This window comes from Cherax quadricarinatus, chromosome 4, assembly GCF_038502225.1.
Source record: "Cherax quadricarinatus isolate ZL_2023a chromosome 4, ASM3850222v1, whole genome shotgun sequence".
Taxonomy (NCBI): Eukaryota; Metazoa; Arthropoda; class Malacostraca; order Decapoda; family Parastacidae; genus Cherax; species Cherax quadricarinatus.
The window spans coordinates 1,903,681-1,921,063 of NC_091295.1; the positions used below are offsets into that span (position 1 = coordinate 1,903,681).

The 17,383-nt window shown below is 37.8% G+C and overlaps 1 protein-coding gene across 2 annotated transcripts in view; it reads right to left on the bottom strand.

The window, feature by feature from the left end:
• The window catches only part of LOC128689663 (uncharacterized), a 179,857-nt gene that overhangs the window by 112,917 nt on the left and 49,557 nt on the right, over window positions 1-17,383 (bottom strand). The window lies entirely within an intron of this gene.

Consider the following 17,383-nt stretch of genomic DNA (forward strand, 5'->3'; position numbering starts at 1 on the left):
TAGAAAGAAAATAGACGAAAACCCAGAGGGGTGAGTATATATATGCTTGTACATGTATGTGTAGTGTGACCTAAGTGTAAGTAGAAGTAGTAAGACATACCTGAAAAATTGCATGTGTACGAGACAGAATAAAAAGACACCAGCAATCCTACCATCATGTAAAACAATTACAGGCTTCCGTTTTACACTCACTTAGCAGGACGGTAGTACCTCCCTGGGTGGTTGCTGTCTACCAGCCTACTACCACAGGACGGTAGTACCTCCCTGGGCGGTTGCTGTCTACCAACCCACTACCAAGCATTATTCTTATTATTATTATTATTATTATTATTATTATTATTTATTATTATTATCTGGTCACAAACCTAACAGTGTACCCTGAACACTGTTAGTGACCACTGTTTCTCTAAGTACCCAGGTTCAAAGATCACTATTGGGTACCCAGGTTCAAACATCACTACTGGGTACCCAGGTTTAAACATTACTACTGGGTACCCAGATTTAAACATTACTACTGGGTACCCAGGTTTAAACATTACTACTGGGTACCCAGGTTTAAACATTACTACTGGGTACCCAGGTTTAAACATTACTACTGGGTACCCAGGCCCATGCAAGGCAGGGCCTACTGGCCCTGCCTTTTGAGCACTATTTCAGTACCTAATATTAATGTCAGAACAAAGACTGGCTATGAAATTTCAAGAACTATTATAAATTGTAATTATCAGAACATAAAAAATATATAAATTAAAATAAAAGACAAAAAAGGTACAACGGCAACACTTCTGCAAGTCACAGGAGACGATGTTGCTGACAGGTGAGCATCCAGAGCCAACTTCACAGTCTTATATCTCAGTAAGTACTGACCCTAAAAAATTTTTTTTAATCCTATAACATGTAGAAAAATGTGCTCATCATTTTAAAAGAATTTTTTTTTTTTTTTTCAAAATATTTGGAGCGTCACATGAGTGAACGTAGATCTACGTTTGGACAGTTTAAGAGTTAAACATCACTACAGTATACCCAGGTACAAAAATCAGTATAGTATATCCAGGTTCAAACATCACCATAGGATACTCAGGTTTGAACAACTCTACAGTATACCCAGGTTCAGACATCACTACAGGATACCCAGGTTTAAACATCACTACGGTATACCTAGGTTTAAACATCACTACAGGATACCCAGGTTTAAACATCACAACAGGTTACCCAGGTTCAAACATCACTACAGGATACCCAGGTTTAAACACCACAACAGGATACCCAGGTTTAAACACCACAACAGGATACCCAGGTTTAAACATCACTACGGTATACCTAGGTTTAAACATCACTACAGTATACTCAGGTTCAAACATCACAACAGGTTACCCAGGTTTAAACATCACTACGGTATACCTAGGTTTAAACATCACTACAGTATACTCAGGTTTAAACATCACTACAGTATACCCAGGTTCAAACATCACTACAGGATACCCAGGTTTAAACATCACAACAGGATACCAAGGTTTAAGCATCACAACAGTATACCCAGATTTAACCCTTTGGGAGTTGACAGGTCCTCTCAGAGACTTATTCTCAGGGTCGCCCAAATTTCAAAAAAAAAAAATTATTATTATTTCTTATGAAAAGATAGAGAATCTTTTCCCGACCATAATGACACCAAAAGTATGAAATCTGATGGAAAACTTATGGAATTATGCTCTTGTTAAGTTAGTGGTCTCGATGATCTTTATGCATCGGCGATTTTGCCCACTTTGAGCCCTATTTTCGGCCAATTACAGTGTACTAGTCCACAAAAATCATAACTATTTCGCCAGAACTCCATTTTTTTTCTATCGAATGACTACAAGAAACCATCCATTTACCGATTTCAACTATCCAATAAAGTGGCCAGAATTTAGCAATTTTGCCAATTTCACACAAATTTCAAAAGATGCCAATTTCCGAATAGGGTCCAGAATAAACAAGACAGACATTCCTGGCACTAAAATAACAAGTTCTCTGTTCGTCAGTCACATCCCCAGGTCCCTCTTGTATTCCTTTGGCTTTCCACTTAGAATTTTTATTCTTACAAGAAAAATAAGATTTACTGTTATGCAGACTACTGCATTAGTGTAAAAATGGTATAAATAATATCAGCGCACTTGTGAAAGAATATTAGACTCGCCAGTTGATGTGTATTGGACGCTGGGCATGATTTGTTTACTTTTGAACTTTGGTAAAAATCGAACATTTCTGCTACTTTGAGCTCAATTTCATAGTACTTTTCATTGTAAAATCAGTCAAAATCATCTCAATTTCTGTAATATGTCTTCCATTCTATAAAATGAGACCAAGAAAACTAGAATACAACAATAAATACCATACAAAAATACAGTGCAAAGTAGCTGCTTTAATCCAAAAACACAGTCAAAGTTTTTTTTTCTCATTACTCACTGTGTGCTGCAGGATTTTTTTTATACTGCGCACACTGACCACATAGACCCATTCTTTCATATGTAGGCCTACCAGCTTTCTCTCACTCGATTTGAGGGCGCTAGAATTTAGGCGTACTAGTACGTCAAAAACCCTGGGTCGTAAGACGTACTAGTATGTACGTCCGAAACCCCCAAAGCGTTAAACACTCTGGGGTCACCACCAAATAATAATAATCATAGCAGTATACACTGCTATGATTCACATCCTTGTCTGTATACACTGCTATGATTCACACTCTTGCCTGTATACACTGCTATGATTCACATCCTTGTCTGTTTACACTGCTATGATTCACATCCTGTCTGTATACACTGCTGAGATTCACATCCTTGTCTGAATACACTGCCATGATTCATATCCTCGTCTGTATACATTGCTATGATTCACATCCTCGTCTGTATACACTGCTATGAATCACATCATTGTCTGTATACACTGCTATGATTAACATCCTTGTCTGTTTACACTGCTATGATTCACATCCTGTCTGTATACACTATGATTCACATCCTTGTCTGTATACACTGCTACGATTCACATCCTTGTCTGAATACACTGCTACGATTCACATCCTTGTCTGAATACACTGCTATGATTCATATCCTCATCTGTATACACTGCTATGATTCACATCTTCATCTGTATACACTGCTATGATTCACATCCTTGTCTGTATACACTGCTATGATTCACATCTTCATCTGTATACAATGCTATGATTCACATCCTTGTCTGTATACACTGCTATGATTCACATCCTTGTCTATACACACTGCTATTAATTTATTATTTGGACATAATACATAGTTGTTCAAAAGACATACAGTGGTTGAGTGTACATGCCAAAAGCCCCTTGTATGCAGAGCATTATGGGCAGGCTTAAAATTAACTGAAGATTAATTAAGCAATGATATATTCAGTGGTAAAAATTACAGTAAACAAATTACATGAAGTACAAATGAGTATTTCAAATAAGAGGCTTTATAGTTGTACAAATTTGTAGCACTTTTGATGAGTTAAAGAGCATTCAAGAGAATGGAGTATTCTATTAGGTAATGTAATCACAAAAAAAAAAAACAGTTTGATAGGGTCACAGGTTATACATACATGAACTACAGTTAATCAGTATTTATTTAGTTGTGGGTGAGAACGGTTAGCGGCAGCGGCAGCAGCGACTTCCAAGCTATCAGAGCTACCAATGCTCCTATGATGACCTAGTTACAAGCAAAAGTGCACTACCCAACGTAGCACCCAGAATGACCAAAGATTACCAACAGTGAAACCTACAAATCGAAAATAATAGAGACCGAAGGAAGACTGCCCACAAACCGAAAGCAACACCCCGCTGCCAGCCGAACAACGTAACCCTAAGCTTTGTATAACTACAACTTCTTCTTAACTACAACAATTCCTGTAGTGTTATGAGGCGCAATCTAAGAGGAAACAGCACCAAGGCCAGCAAGAAAACACCGAAAAATCAACTATTCATCAAGTGTAGCCAGGAGGATGCCGGCCCAGCAACCACCCCACTCACCACTGCTCAAGGCGACACCACAACAATAACAACAAACATGGCTGCCACCAGCCCATCCTCCCCTCTCTTCCCCGGATTCAACCTACCAAGTAGTCTCTCAGGTATGACCAACGATCCAGATACCCTAAAAACATGCATCTCCAACTTAGTTATTGAAAATATGAATCTTCAAGAGATGCTAACAAAACAAGACACCAGGATGACACAACTCGAGAACAAAATCCTCAGTCTTGAACAAAAGTTATCAACACCAGGAATGACTAACTGTGACAAGACCATCCAAGCAGTCATAGATAGCCATACCCAACAAATAATATCTCTTAATACAAAGGTTGAAGAAGCAGTAAAAGAATGGAAGAACAATTTAGATAACCAGTTCAGCGACTACTTTGCTCTCCAAGAAGATAAAACTGAGCAAGATAAACTATCGGACGCAGTAATAGTTAACAGTCCACTTTTTCCCAGTGATATGAACCAAACAAACAGTAAAGAAATTACTCTGCAGATCATAAAGGACCAAACAAGTGTTATTGTACCAGAGTCAGAAATAAAAGAAGCCAGGTTACTAGGATCCCAATGTAGAAAAAGTGTTATGCTTAGATTCCACTCACATGACAGGAAAAAAGACTTAATTATTGCATCTATTAAAGTAAAGAGGTATACATAAACGAGTGTCTTACCAAAAAACGTCAGAACCTCCTGTATAGAGTCAGAAAACTTAAGTGGGAGAATAATGACACAATACACCAATGCTTCACATGAAAATTCTTGTTAGGAAAACAAATGTAGGTCAACTGTACACAATCACGAACGAGAATGATCTATCACGATTTCTCAGGGATACTAATCTTACAGAGAATAACTAAACAATGTCCAACCTAAAAGCCTACGTAGTGTAGTGTATGTTTTGCTCCATTATTGTTCAAATTTCATTGTACAATCTCTTAGTAATTAAATAATCAACTACCTCATTTTGTGATTTTACTAGTAAGCATAAGTCACCTTATGTAATTTTCTTATTTACTATTGTTTGCTTAAACATTAGCTGAATTGATACTTTCTCTGTCCATATTACTACCTCATATTTTTTTAAATACTATCAATTGATATTACTTACTAAAATTAATAATTATCATTTTTACTATAATTTCAATTAACTCTTAACATTTTTGACATTTAATAACCATTACTTGTCTAATTACCTTTACCTGTTTTAATACCACATTTACTATCTTAGAGTACTCTTAATTACCTTGTACTGCCATATAACCTCTAGTATAACTACCAGTGCAATACTGAATGAAATAAACATTACTTTTTCACTTTTTTGTAATCATTATTACTTACTAAAATCTTATTAAACACCATATTTACTACCAGTCAATTTTACTTTTGTACATTAAACATTATTTTATACTTCCCATAACATTTTGTTGCCAAATTTTCAAGTTTGTATATTCAACTCCAACCTTTATATTATCCTTTGTACCTGTGTACCTGTCTACCATCTTACTATTATATTATAACCAAGACATTACCCTTGTTATTTTTTACTATTATTCTTTTGGTACTTTAATTGTGAATTATATTTTGTCAATTTAAATCTAGTTATACTCTTGATCTTGTCAACAACCTATACCAGACTCTAGTGCAATTGCAAGTACCATTTCAATTTGTATTTTTATATTATAAGTTTATATTATAATTCCTACTCTAAGATTGTTTTCATATCTTAGTGACTATATTGTGTGTGCAATTAGAGTATTTTTCAATTATATTGTTGTTCAAGGCCCTTAACTATCTTTTGCTAACAAGTACCAACTACCTCATATATTTTTTTTTCTACTTTTTTATTCTTTTGCTACCTTAACTTGTATATTTTATCTTGTCAATTTAAATCTAGTTATACTCTAATTCTTGTAAACAACTTATATAACACCTTAGTGCAATTACAATTGAGAGTTTTGTGCCTTTTTTTATATTATTAGATTAAACTCAGTTGTACTATAGTCAATACCAAATTCATTATATTAGACCATATTGCAATTACTAGTGAGAGACTGGTGCTATTTTTAATTTGTATTGTTATATTATTAGATTAAATCTAGTTGTACTATAGCTCATTCTAGCTCAAAACATAGACTCCACAAAAGTCATTATATTAGACCTTAGTGCAATTATTTGATTACCACTTTATTGTTCACCACAACTTATATTAGTCCCTTTTATATTATAATTTTATATTATAATTCTAACTTTAAAGAATTACCTTTAAAGTACTACCTACTATCATATTCCCAAGCTCCATTATTTGATCATCACTTTATTTGTTCACCACAAATTATTTTAGTCCCTTTTATATTGTCTCCTTTATTTTAGCTTTAAAAAACTACCTTAGCTCATTATTTTTACATTTGTTAAATAATTCAGGTGCTATTTTTTTTTAGCTTTAGAATATTTACTTTGTTTTATACTTAATTCTAACTATAGATTCACTACAAATCTTATGATTACAAGCATTGATCCTGATACCAACCTCTTATTTAATGACTTAAATGAATCAAATAGTTACTGTAATTACTACACAGCAGAACAATCAAAGGCACTCCTCAGAGCCAACAACAACATAACTATCTTTAACTACAATATCAGATCTTTAAGCAAGCATTACGATGACCTCCTAGCATTACTAAATTCCTTGCATGCCAATATGTCCATCATTACACTAACTGAAACCTGGCTAAAGCCTGATACTACAGATGTCTATGCCATTCCTGGTTACACAGCCATACACAACTGTAGGCCAGACCAACAAGGGGGTGGCACAGCTATATACTACTCAGACCAACTAGAATGTATCACTAATACTTGCACAAGGGATGAACATGGGGAATATATATAATAGCTAAATTCAAATCCAAATACCTACAAAAACCTCTCACAGTGATAAACATCTACAGAGTTCCACAATCAAACATTAGCCAATTTAGTCAAAACCTAGGAAGTATGATAACTGATGCACGCATGAACAAAGATCACTTACTACTCTCAGGTGACTTCAATATAAATCTCCTGCAAGACCAGGACCCACACGTTACTGAATTCACAAACACAATGAGTAACTGCATGTTGCTACCAACAGTAACAAAACCTACAAGAGTTACAGAGACTAGTGTTTCCCTACTTGACCACATCTGGACCAACACCATATCCCCTTTAAAATCAGGCATAATTACAGATAATACCACAGACCACTACCCTACTTTCCTCATAACAACTCTTGGTAAAATACCCCAAGACACTACTAAAGTCACCTTCAGACTTCACAATGAGGCAGCCATTAATAACTTCACAACAGCAGTAACAAACATTGACTGGCACACTGAGCTAGAAATCTATACAGATATTGATGAATGTTTTAATAATTTTCTAAAAAAGACCCAATACCTCTATAACAAGCACTGCCCTAAAAAAACTAAACAGATGACAGCTAAGAGACTGAACAGTCCCTGGCTAACACCCAGCATTCTCAAATCCATAAATACAAAACACCGATATGAAAAACAGTACAGAATGGGTCACATAACCAGAGACCAAACAAAACGTTACTCGTCAATCCTAACCAGCCTGATAAGAAGGGCAAAAAAATTGTATTATGAGAACAGATTATCCAACTTACGAGGTGATATAAAAAAGACCTGGAAGACCCTATCAGAAATTCTGGGAACAAAAAAGATATCACGAAATAGCGAAATAAAATTAGCAAAATCAGATGAACCCCAACTCCCACCAACAGAAACAGCAAACAGACTCAATGATTTCTTCTCCACTATAGGACAAAACCTTGCCAATAAAATCCCAAGCTCAGATACCCCACCAAATGACTACCTCACTGGCAACTACCCGAACACACTGTTCCTAGCTCCGACTAACCCATACGAAGTCTCCCTTATTATCAACGCACTAAAAAACAAGGCAGGAGATTTAAATACCTTACCACCCTTTATATACAAAAAAGTGTCACAAGTACTATCACCAATCATTGCAACACTCTTTAACAAATCCATTGAATCCTCCACCTTCCCTACAGCTCTCAAAATAGCAAGGGTCACCCCGATCCATAAAGGAGGAGACCAAACAGAGTTGAATAACTATAGGCCAATATCCAATTTACACCCTCTCTCAAAAATCTTCGAAAAATTAATTCATAAACGAATCTACTCCTACCTCATCTCCCAAAACATTCTCAACCCCTGCCAATTTGGATTCAGGCCTAATAAAAATACTAATGATGCTATTATACACATGCTAGAACATATATACACTGCAATAGAGAAAAAAGAAGTCCCACTGGGGATCTTCATTGACTTACGTAAAGCTTTTGATACAGTTGACCATGACTTGCTCCACGTAAAATTGTCACACTATGGTATTAGAGGGCACTCCCTCAACTACCTCAAGTCATACCTCAGCAACAGAAGCCAATATGTGTACGCAAATGGGGCAAGCTCTTCCGCTCAACCAATTACAGTTGGTGTCCCACAGGGAAGTGTCCTTGGCCCTCTTCTCTTTCTCCTATACATAAATGACCTACCAAATGCTTCGCAATTACTCAAACCCACACTTTTTGCAGATGACACTACATACGTCTTCTCTCACCCGAGCCCAGTCACGCTAGCCAATACTGTAAACACCGAATTACAGAAAATATCTACCTGGATGAGGACTAACAAACTTACACTAAACATTGACAAAACCTACTTCATTCAGTTTGGTAACAGAGCTACAGATGTACCTCTTAACATAACGATAAACAGATCACCTATCACAAAGCTAACAGAGGGAAAATTCTTAGGAATCCACCTTGATAATAGACTCAAATTTCATACACATATACAACAAATTTCTAAGAAAATTTCCAAGACTGTAGGCATACTATCGTAGATACGGTACTATGTTCCACAGTCAGCCCTCCTGGCCCTTTATCACTCTCTTATTTACCCCTATCTCACCTATGGAATTCATGCATGGGGCTCAACAACAATTAACCATCTCAGACCACTAATTACCCAACAAAAGGCTGCAGTTAGAATGATAACAAATTCTCACTACAGGCAGCACACTCCACCAATATTCAAAACACTCAACCTACTCACCATACAAAACATCCATACTTATTACTGCACCTATTACATACATAGAACACTTAACTCTGATATTAACCCTCCCCTCAAACATCTCCTTGCCAACCTCAACAGAACACATGACCATAACACAAGGCACAGATCACTCTTTGATGTTCCTCGTGTCCATCTCACGCTATGCAAAAACTCAATGCACATAAAAGGCCCTAAAATCTGGAATTCATTACCTGTAAATATAAAAGAAACACTACCTGTTTATAAATTCAAGTCTCTTCTCAAAGATCACTTACTCACTCAAAACCAAATAAATACTGAATAACTGAACCTTATAAATTGTATATCCTAAATGTTACTCACAATTATATCACACAAATGTTAAACCTAGGACCCAATCTAACTTTATTATTTTTTTAAATACACTACCTAACAGAATACTCCATTCGACTGAATGTACAGCAATGCATGCAACCATATGACCTGTCTTTGTAATACTCATTTGTGCTTTATAGTTATCTGTTTACAATAATGTTTTATCACTGATTTCATCATTGCTTAGTTAATCTTAAGTTAATTTTAACCCAGCCCGTAATGCTATGCATATAAGTGGCTTTGGCATGCTGCTCTTACCTGTATTTTTTTGTACCTCTGTATGTATGCTAAAATTACTACATAAATAAATAAATAAATAAAGTGGTTTTTAAAGAGAGTCTTGAATTGATAAACAGACAGTGTTTCTTTTATATTCATAAGTAATGAACTCCAGATTTTTGGGCCTTTTATGTGCATTGCATTTTTACATAGTGTGAGATGGACACGAGGAACATCAAAGAGTGATCTGTGTCTTGTGTTATGGTCATGTGTTCTGTTGAGGTTGGTAAGGAGAAGTTTGAGGGGAGGGTTTATCTCTGAGTTAAGTGTTCTATGTATGTAGTAGGTACAATAATAAGTATGGATGTTTTCTAAGATGAGTATGTTTAGCGTTTTGAATATTGGTGGTGTGTGCTGCCTGTAGTGGGAATTTGTTATCATTCTGACTGCAGCCTTTTGTTGGGTAATTAATGAGTTGAGATGGTTTATTGTTGTTGAGCCCCATGCACAAATTCCATAGGTGAGACGGATAAATGAGCGAGTGATATAGGGCCAGGAGGGCTGACTGTGGAACATAGTACCGTATCTTCGATAGTATGCCTACGGTCTTGGAGATTTTCTTGGAAATATGTTGTATATGTGTTTGAAATCTGAGTCTATTATCAAGGTGGATTCCTAAGAATTTTCCCTCTGTAATGTAATGTAATTGGCCTAAAATGGGAGTCAAAGCCCGCAAAATCGCCGATGCGTAAATATCACCGACATCAAAATTCGCAAGAGCATAATTTCGTCAATTTTCCATCATTTTTCGTACTTTTTGTTTTATTACCTTCAGAAAAAGATTCTCTACCATTTCATAAGAAAAAATAACAAAATTATTTTTTGAAAATTCTTGGACACTGGTACACACTTTGAAATTTGGCCTCTGGGCCCTGAAAGGGTTAAATGTCATAGAATATTATCAGTAGGTGGGGTGGCCTTGTATGGTAGCCTGGCTGGCTATCATACATACCACACTTGAGTAGTATTTATTGTAAGAAATCATCTCACCCTAGATTAAGACTACAAATATTTTAAGCTAAGTAATGAGTGTACTAATGAGTCATTTACTTTTATTGTTTTTTAATGCCTAGTTATATTGATAACTTAATATATGCTAGTTTAAACTTGCTATCTAGTATTTATATGCATTTATAGGTGGAAAAAGGGTGTCCCACTTTACGGCAATTTCCGCTTTATGGTGGTAGCCTGGAACCTAACGTGCCGTATAAGTGGGGCCCTACTGTAATTACCTACCTGCTGGTATTTATGTACCTATTACTCAAATGTTAGTATTTAAGTAGTATATTCCTAGTAGCTTAAGCCTGCCTAACTACCTTCCATACACAGGAGAAACTTACGACAACGTTTCGGTCTGAAATGTTGTCATAAGTTCTCTCTCCTATGTGCAGATTGTGTGTCTATTGTTCATGTCACAGTACTGAGTCTTTTTGTTCTTTACCTTCCATAACTATGAACTCTGATGTAAGAAGCAGCCAACATTATCGACATACTATTAAAACCACAGTCATAACCCTGGCCACAGCCACAACAATAATTCCACAGTCATAACCTTGGCCACAGCCACAACAATAATTCCACAGCCATAACGCTGGCCACAGCCACAACAATAATTCCAGTCATAACCCTGGTGTTGCAACCCCTGAATGGATTGCAATGATTATTATGTATATATATAAGAATCTTTCCTCCGTAAGCCATGCGTGTTGTAAAAGTCAACTAAAATGCCGGGAACAATGGGCTAGTAACCCCTTTTCCTGTAAAGATTACTAAAAAGAATAAGAAGAAGAAAATTGTCAAAGTGGGAAGTCTGAATGTGCGTGGATGTTGTGCAAATGATAAGAAAGAGATGATTGTGGATGTTATGAATGAGAAGAAACTGGATGTCCTGGCTTTAAGTGAAACAAAGCTGAATGGGGTGAGAGAGTTTCAATGGAGAGGAATAAATGGGATTAGGTCAGGGGTTTCAAATAGAGTTAGAGGTAAAGAAGGAGTAGCAATAATGTTGAAGGATAAGCTATGGCAGGAAAAGAGGGACTAAAAATGTATAAATTCAAGGATTATGTGGAGTAAAATAAAGATTGGATGTGAAAAGTGGGTTATAGTAAGCGTGTATGCACCTGGAGAAGAGAGAAGTGTAGAGGAGAGAGAGAGATTCTGGGAAATGTTGAGTGAATGCGTGGGGAGTTTTGAATCAAGTGTGAGAGTAATGGTGGTTGGGGATTTCAATGCTAAAGTGGGTAAAAATGTTATGGAGGGAGTAGTAGGTAAATTTGGGGTGCCAGGGGTAAATGTAAATGGGGAGCCTTTAATTGAGCTATGTGTAGAAAGAAATTTGGTAATAAGTAATACATATTTTATGAAAAAGAGGATAAATAAATATACAAGGTATGATGTAGCACGTAATGAAAGTAGTTTGTTAGATTATGTATTGGTGGATAAAAGGTTGATGGGTAGGCTCCAGGATGTACATGTTTATAGAGGGGCAACTGATATATCGGATCATTATTTAGTTGTAGCTACAGTTAGAGTAAGAGGTAGATGGGAAAAGAGGAAGGTGGCAACAACAAGTAAGAGGGAGGTGAAAGTGTATAAACTAAGGGAGGAGGAAGTTCGGGCGAGATATAAGCGACTATTGGCAGAAAGGTGGGCTAGTGCAAAGATGAGTAGTGGGGGGGGTTGAAGAGGGTTGGAATAGTTTTAAAAATGCAGTATTAGAATGTGGGGCAGAAGTTTGTGGTTATAGGAGGGTGGGGGCAGGAGGAAAGAGGAGTGATTGGTGGAATGATGAAGTAAAGGGTGTGATAAAAGAGAAAAAGGTAGCTTACGAGAGGTTTTTACAAAGCAGAAGTGTTATAAGAAGAGCAGAGTATACAGAGAGTAAAAGAAAGGTGAAGAGAGTGGTGAGAGAGTGCAAAAGGAGAGCAGATGAAAGAGTGGGAGAGGCACTGTCAAGAAATTTTAATGAAAATAAGAAAAAATTTTGGAGTGAGTTAAACAAGTTAAGAAAGCCTAGGGAAAGTATGGATTTGTCAGTTAAAAACAGAGTAGGGGAGTTAGTAGATGGGGAGAGGGAGGTATTAGGTAGATGGCGAGAATATTTTGAGGAACTTTTAAATGTTAAGGAAGAAAGGGAGGCAGTAAATTCATGCACTGGCCAGGGAGGTATACCATCTTTTAGGAGTGAAGAAGAGCAGAATGTAAGTGTGGTGGACGTACGTGAGGCATTACGTAAAATGAAAGGGGGTAAAGCAGCTGGAACTGATGGGATCATGACAGAAATGTTAAAAGCAGGGGGGGATATAGTGTTGGAGTGGTTGGTACTTTTGTTTAATAAATGTATGAAAGAGGGGAAGGTACCTAGGGATTGGCGGAGATCATGTATAGTCCCTTTATATAAAGGGAAAGGGGACAAAAGAGATTGTAAAAATTATAGAGGAATAAGTTTACTGAGTATACCAGGAAAAGTATACGGTAGGGTTATAATTGAAAGAATTAGAGGTAAGACAGAATGTAGAATTGCGGACGAGCAAGGAGGCTTCAGAGTGGGTAGGGGATGTGTAGATCAAGTGTTTACATTGAAGCATATATGTGAACAGTATTTAGATAAAGGTAGGGAAGTTTTTATTGCATTTATGGATTTAGAAAAGGCATATGATAGAGTGGATAGAGGAGCAATGTGGCAGATGTTGCAAGTATATGGAATAGGTGGTAAGTTACTAAATGCTGTAAAGAGCTTTTATGAGGATAGTGAGGCTCAGGTTAGGGTGTGTAGAAGAGAGGGAGAATACTTCCCGGTAAAAGTAGGTCTTAGACAGGGATGTGTATTGTCACCATGGTTGTTTAATATATTTATAGATGGGGTTGTAAAAGAAGTAAATGCTAGGGTGTTCGGGAGAGGGGTGGGATTAAATTATGGGGAATCAAATTCAAAATGGGAATTGACACAGTTACTTTTTGCTGATGATACTGTGCTTATGGGAGATTCTAAAGAAAAATTGCAAAGGTTAGTGGATGAGTTTGAGAATGTGTGTAAAGGTAGAAAGTTGAAAGTGAACATAGAAAAGAGTAAGGTGATGAGGGTATCAAATGATTTAGATAAAGAAAAATTGGATATCAAATTGGGGAGGAGGAGTATGGAAGAAGTGAATGTTTTCAGATACAGTGGACCCCCGCATAACGATTTTAATCCGTGCAAGAGGGGTAATTGTTATGCGAAATAATCGGTATGTGAATGAATTTTCCCCATAAGAAATAATGGAAATAAAATTAATCCGTGCAAGACACCCAAAAGTATGAAAAAAAAAATTTTTTACCACATGAAATATACATTTTCCCACACACAAAGAGAAGGATACATGCACAATAGTAGAGTAGTACATGCACAGTATATATTGTGCATGTACTAGTCTACTAAATGAAGAATAAATGACACTTACCTTTATTGAAGATGCAGCAATGACTGATGAGACACTGTCCTGGGAGTGCCTTTTCCTCCTGAGTAATGTAGGTCCTGTTTGGCATTTTCTTCCAGAACAGGCCTCATCACACTGTGTATGCCACTACGATTCTTAAATCTCTCAAACCAACCTTTGCTGGCTTTAAATTCACCAATATGAGCACTAGTTCCAGGCATTTTTCCCTGTTCACCTGGGTGTTAGTCGACTTGTGTGGGTTGCATCCTGGGAGACAAGATTAAGGACCCCAATGGAAATAAGTTAGACAGTCTTCGATGACACTGACTTTTTTGGGTTATCCTGGGTGGCAAATCCTCTGGGGTTAATTGTTTCTTGGTATTCTCAATAAGCCACACCAACAACAGTGCTACAGCAGCAGCAGCAGCTGACGGTGGTACAGCACGATGCTACAGCAGCAGCAGACGATGCTACAGCAGCAACAGACGATGTTACAGCAGCAGCAGACGATGCTACAGCAGCAGCAGCAGCTGACGGTGGTACAGCAGCAACAGACGATGCTACAGCAGCAACAGACGATGTTACAGCAGCAGCAGACGATGCTACAGCAGCAGCAGCAGCTGACGGTGGTACAGCAGCAACAGACGATGCTACAGCAGCAAAACAGACGATGTTACAGCAGCAGCAGACGATGCTACAGCAGCAGCAGCAGCTGACGGTGGTACAGCAGCAACAGACGACGCTACAGCAGCAACAGACGATGTTACAGCAGCAGCAGACGATTCTACAGCAGCAGCAGCAGCTGACAGTGCAGCAGTAGCAGCAGCTGACAGTGCAGCAGCAGCAGCTGTACCACCAATAGTAGCGATGGTTGATTGGGGTTTATTATACAACCTGGCCAGCTCGGAGACACGCACTCCACTTTCATACTTATCAATGATCTTTTTCTTCATCTCTATTGTAATTCTCACCCTTATTGCTGTAGGGTTGGCACTAGAAGCTTTCTTGGGGCCCATGGTCACTTATTTTCCAGAAAAAGCACCGAAAACACTGTAATAATACGAAATATTCCGATTGTATGCTTGGATGTTACCGCGGAGGCTGGCTGGTAAACAATGCCACCGGCGAAACATGTGAGCGTGGCTCAGGCCGCACATTGGACGCGTCTCGGACGAAAATCGGTTAGCGGGTTTTTAAGCGGTATGCGAGGCAAAATTTTTGCGATTAAAGCAAGCGGTATGCGGATTAATCGTTATGTGGTGCCATCGGTATGCGGGGGTCCACTGTACTTGGGAGTTGACGTGTCGGCGGATGGATTTATGAAGGATGAGGTTAATCATAGAATTGATGAGGGGAAAAAAGGTGAGTGGTGTGTTGAGGTATATGTGGAGACAAAAAACGCTGTCTATGGAGCCAAAGAAGGGAATGTATGAAAGTATAGTAGTACCAACACTCTTATATGGATGTGAAGCTTGGGTGGTAAATGCAGCAGCGAGGAGATGGTTGGAGGCAGTGGAGATGTCCTGTCTAAGGGCAATGTGTGGTGTAAATATTATGCAGAAAATTCGGAGTGTGGAAATTAGGAGAAGGTGTGGAGTTAATAAAAGCATTAGTCAGAGGGCAGAAGAGGGGTTGTTGAGGTGGTTTGGTCATTTAGAAAGAATGGATCAAAGTAGAATGACATGGAAAGCATATAAATCTATAGGGGAAGGAAAGAGGGGTAGGGGTCGTCCTCGAAAGGGTTGGAAAGAGGGGGTAAAGGAGGTTTTGTGGGTGAGGGGCTTGGACTTCCAGCAAGCGTGCATGAGCGTGTTAGATAGGAGTGAATGGAGACGAATGATACTTGGGACCTGACGATCTGTTGGAGTGTGAGCAGGGTAATATTTAGTGAAGGGATTCAGGGAAACCGGTTATTTTCATATAGTCGGACTTGAGTCCTGGAAATGGGAAGTACAATGCCTGCACTTTAAAGGAGGGGTTTGGGATATTGGCAGTTTGGAGGGATATGTTGTGTATCTCTATACGTATATGCTTCTAAACTGTTGTATACTGAGCACCTCTGCAAAAGCAGTGATAATGTGTGTGTGTGGTGAAAGTGTTAAATGATGATGAAAGTATTTTCTTTTTGGGGATTTTCTTTCTTTTTTTTGGGTCACCCTGCCTCGGTGGGAGACGACCGACTTGTTGAAAAAAAAAAAAATATATATATAATTATTATCTTTTCATATAATTTTACATTGCTTATATTTGCGATAATAGCTAAATCGTAAATGTATTGCTTTACATTGTTATTTGACTTAGCTTCCTTTGGTTAGGTAGGATGTAACATATGTGCTCACTTCAAGTCTTGATTGTCTAACTACTGTAATTATCGCTCCTTGCTCGTTACTCTGCCGGCTTCTGTTTGTGCTCCAGCTGTCCACGGAGCTATCACGTGATCGAGGGGGGGTGTCCTCACCTCGCCTGAAGTATTCAGTCTGGTCTAGACTCTCTTGGTGGTTGGACAGATTGTCTGTCTCATTATTCTTGTTAGTTCTGTAGAACTCTGTTCACAGAACATTGTACAGACTTAGTGATTTTCGACGTTGTACTGAGGTTGTATGTCTCTTAGACACTCTGAACAACTCAGGTCCTGAGCTGTAGCTTCTGACCTAACTTGTATTGGTATCTGTGTACTATCACAGTCGTGGATTTTCTTATGCTGAACTTAGATTCAGTAGTATGGGAGTTTGGTGACTTGTGGAGGATCTGCAGATGGTCCCTACTTAGTGTCGTTATATTATCTCTTTGTTCCTGATTCTGTGTCGCAGTTGCTTGTTAAATTGCTATTGGGCTTAGCATTCTTTTTACTGTTCAAGCAGACTGTTCTGATTGCCAGTTGGTCAAGAAGTTAGTTTATGTGAGGACTTTGTCAGTCACTTGTTTTAGTCTAGTTGAGTCGTGAGACAAAGCGAACCACTTAGAGCACTTACACACAAAATTACTTGTACATATTTGTAATATCTTATTAAATGTTAATGTACCAGACGGTACTTAAGAATTATAAATGTGATATGTGCTTTCAGCACAATAATATTGTACTCGAGAGAAGTGATATTATTTTGATTACTGTGATTAATTTAATTTAATTTGATAATATACCTCTAGACTTAATA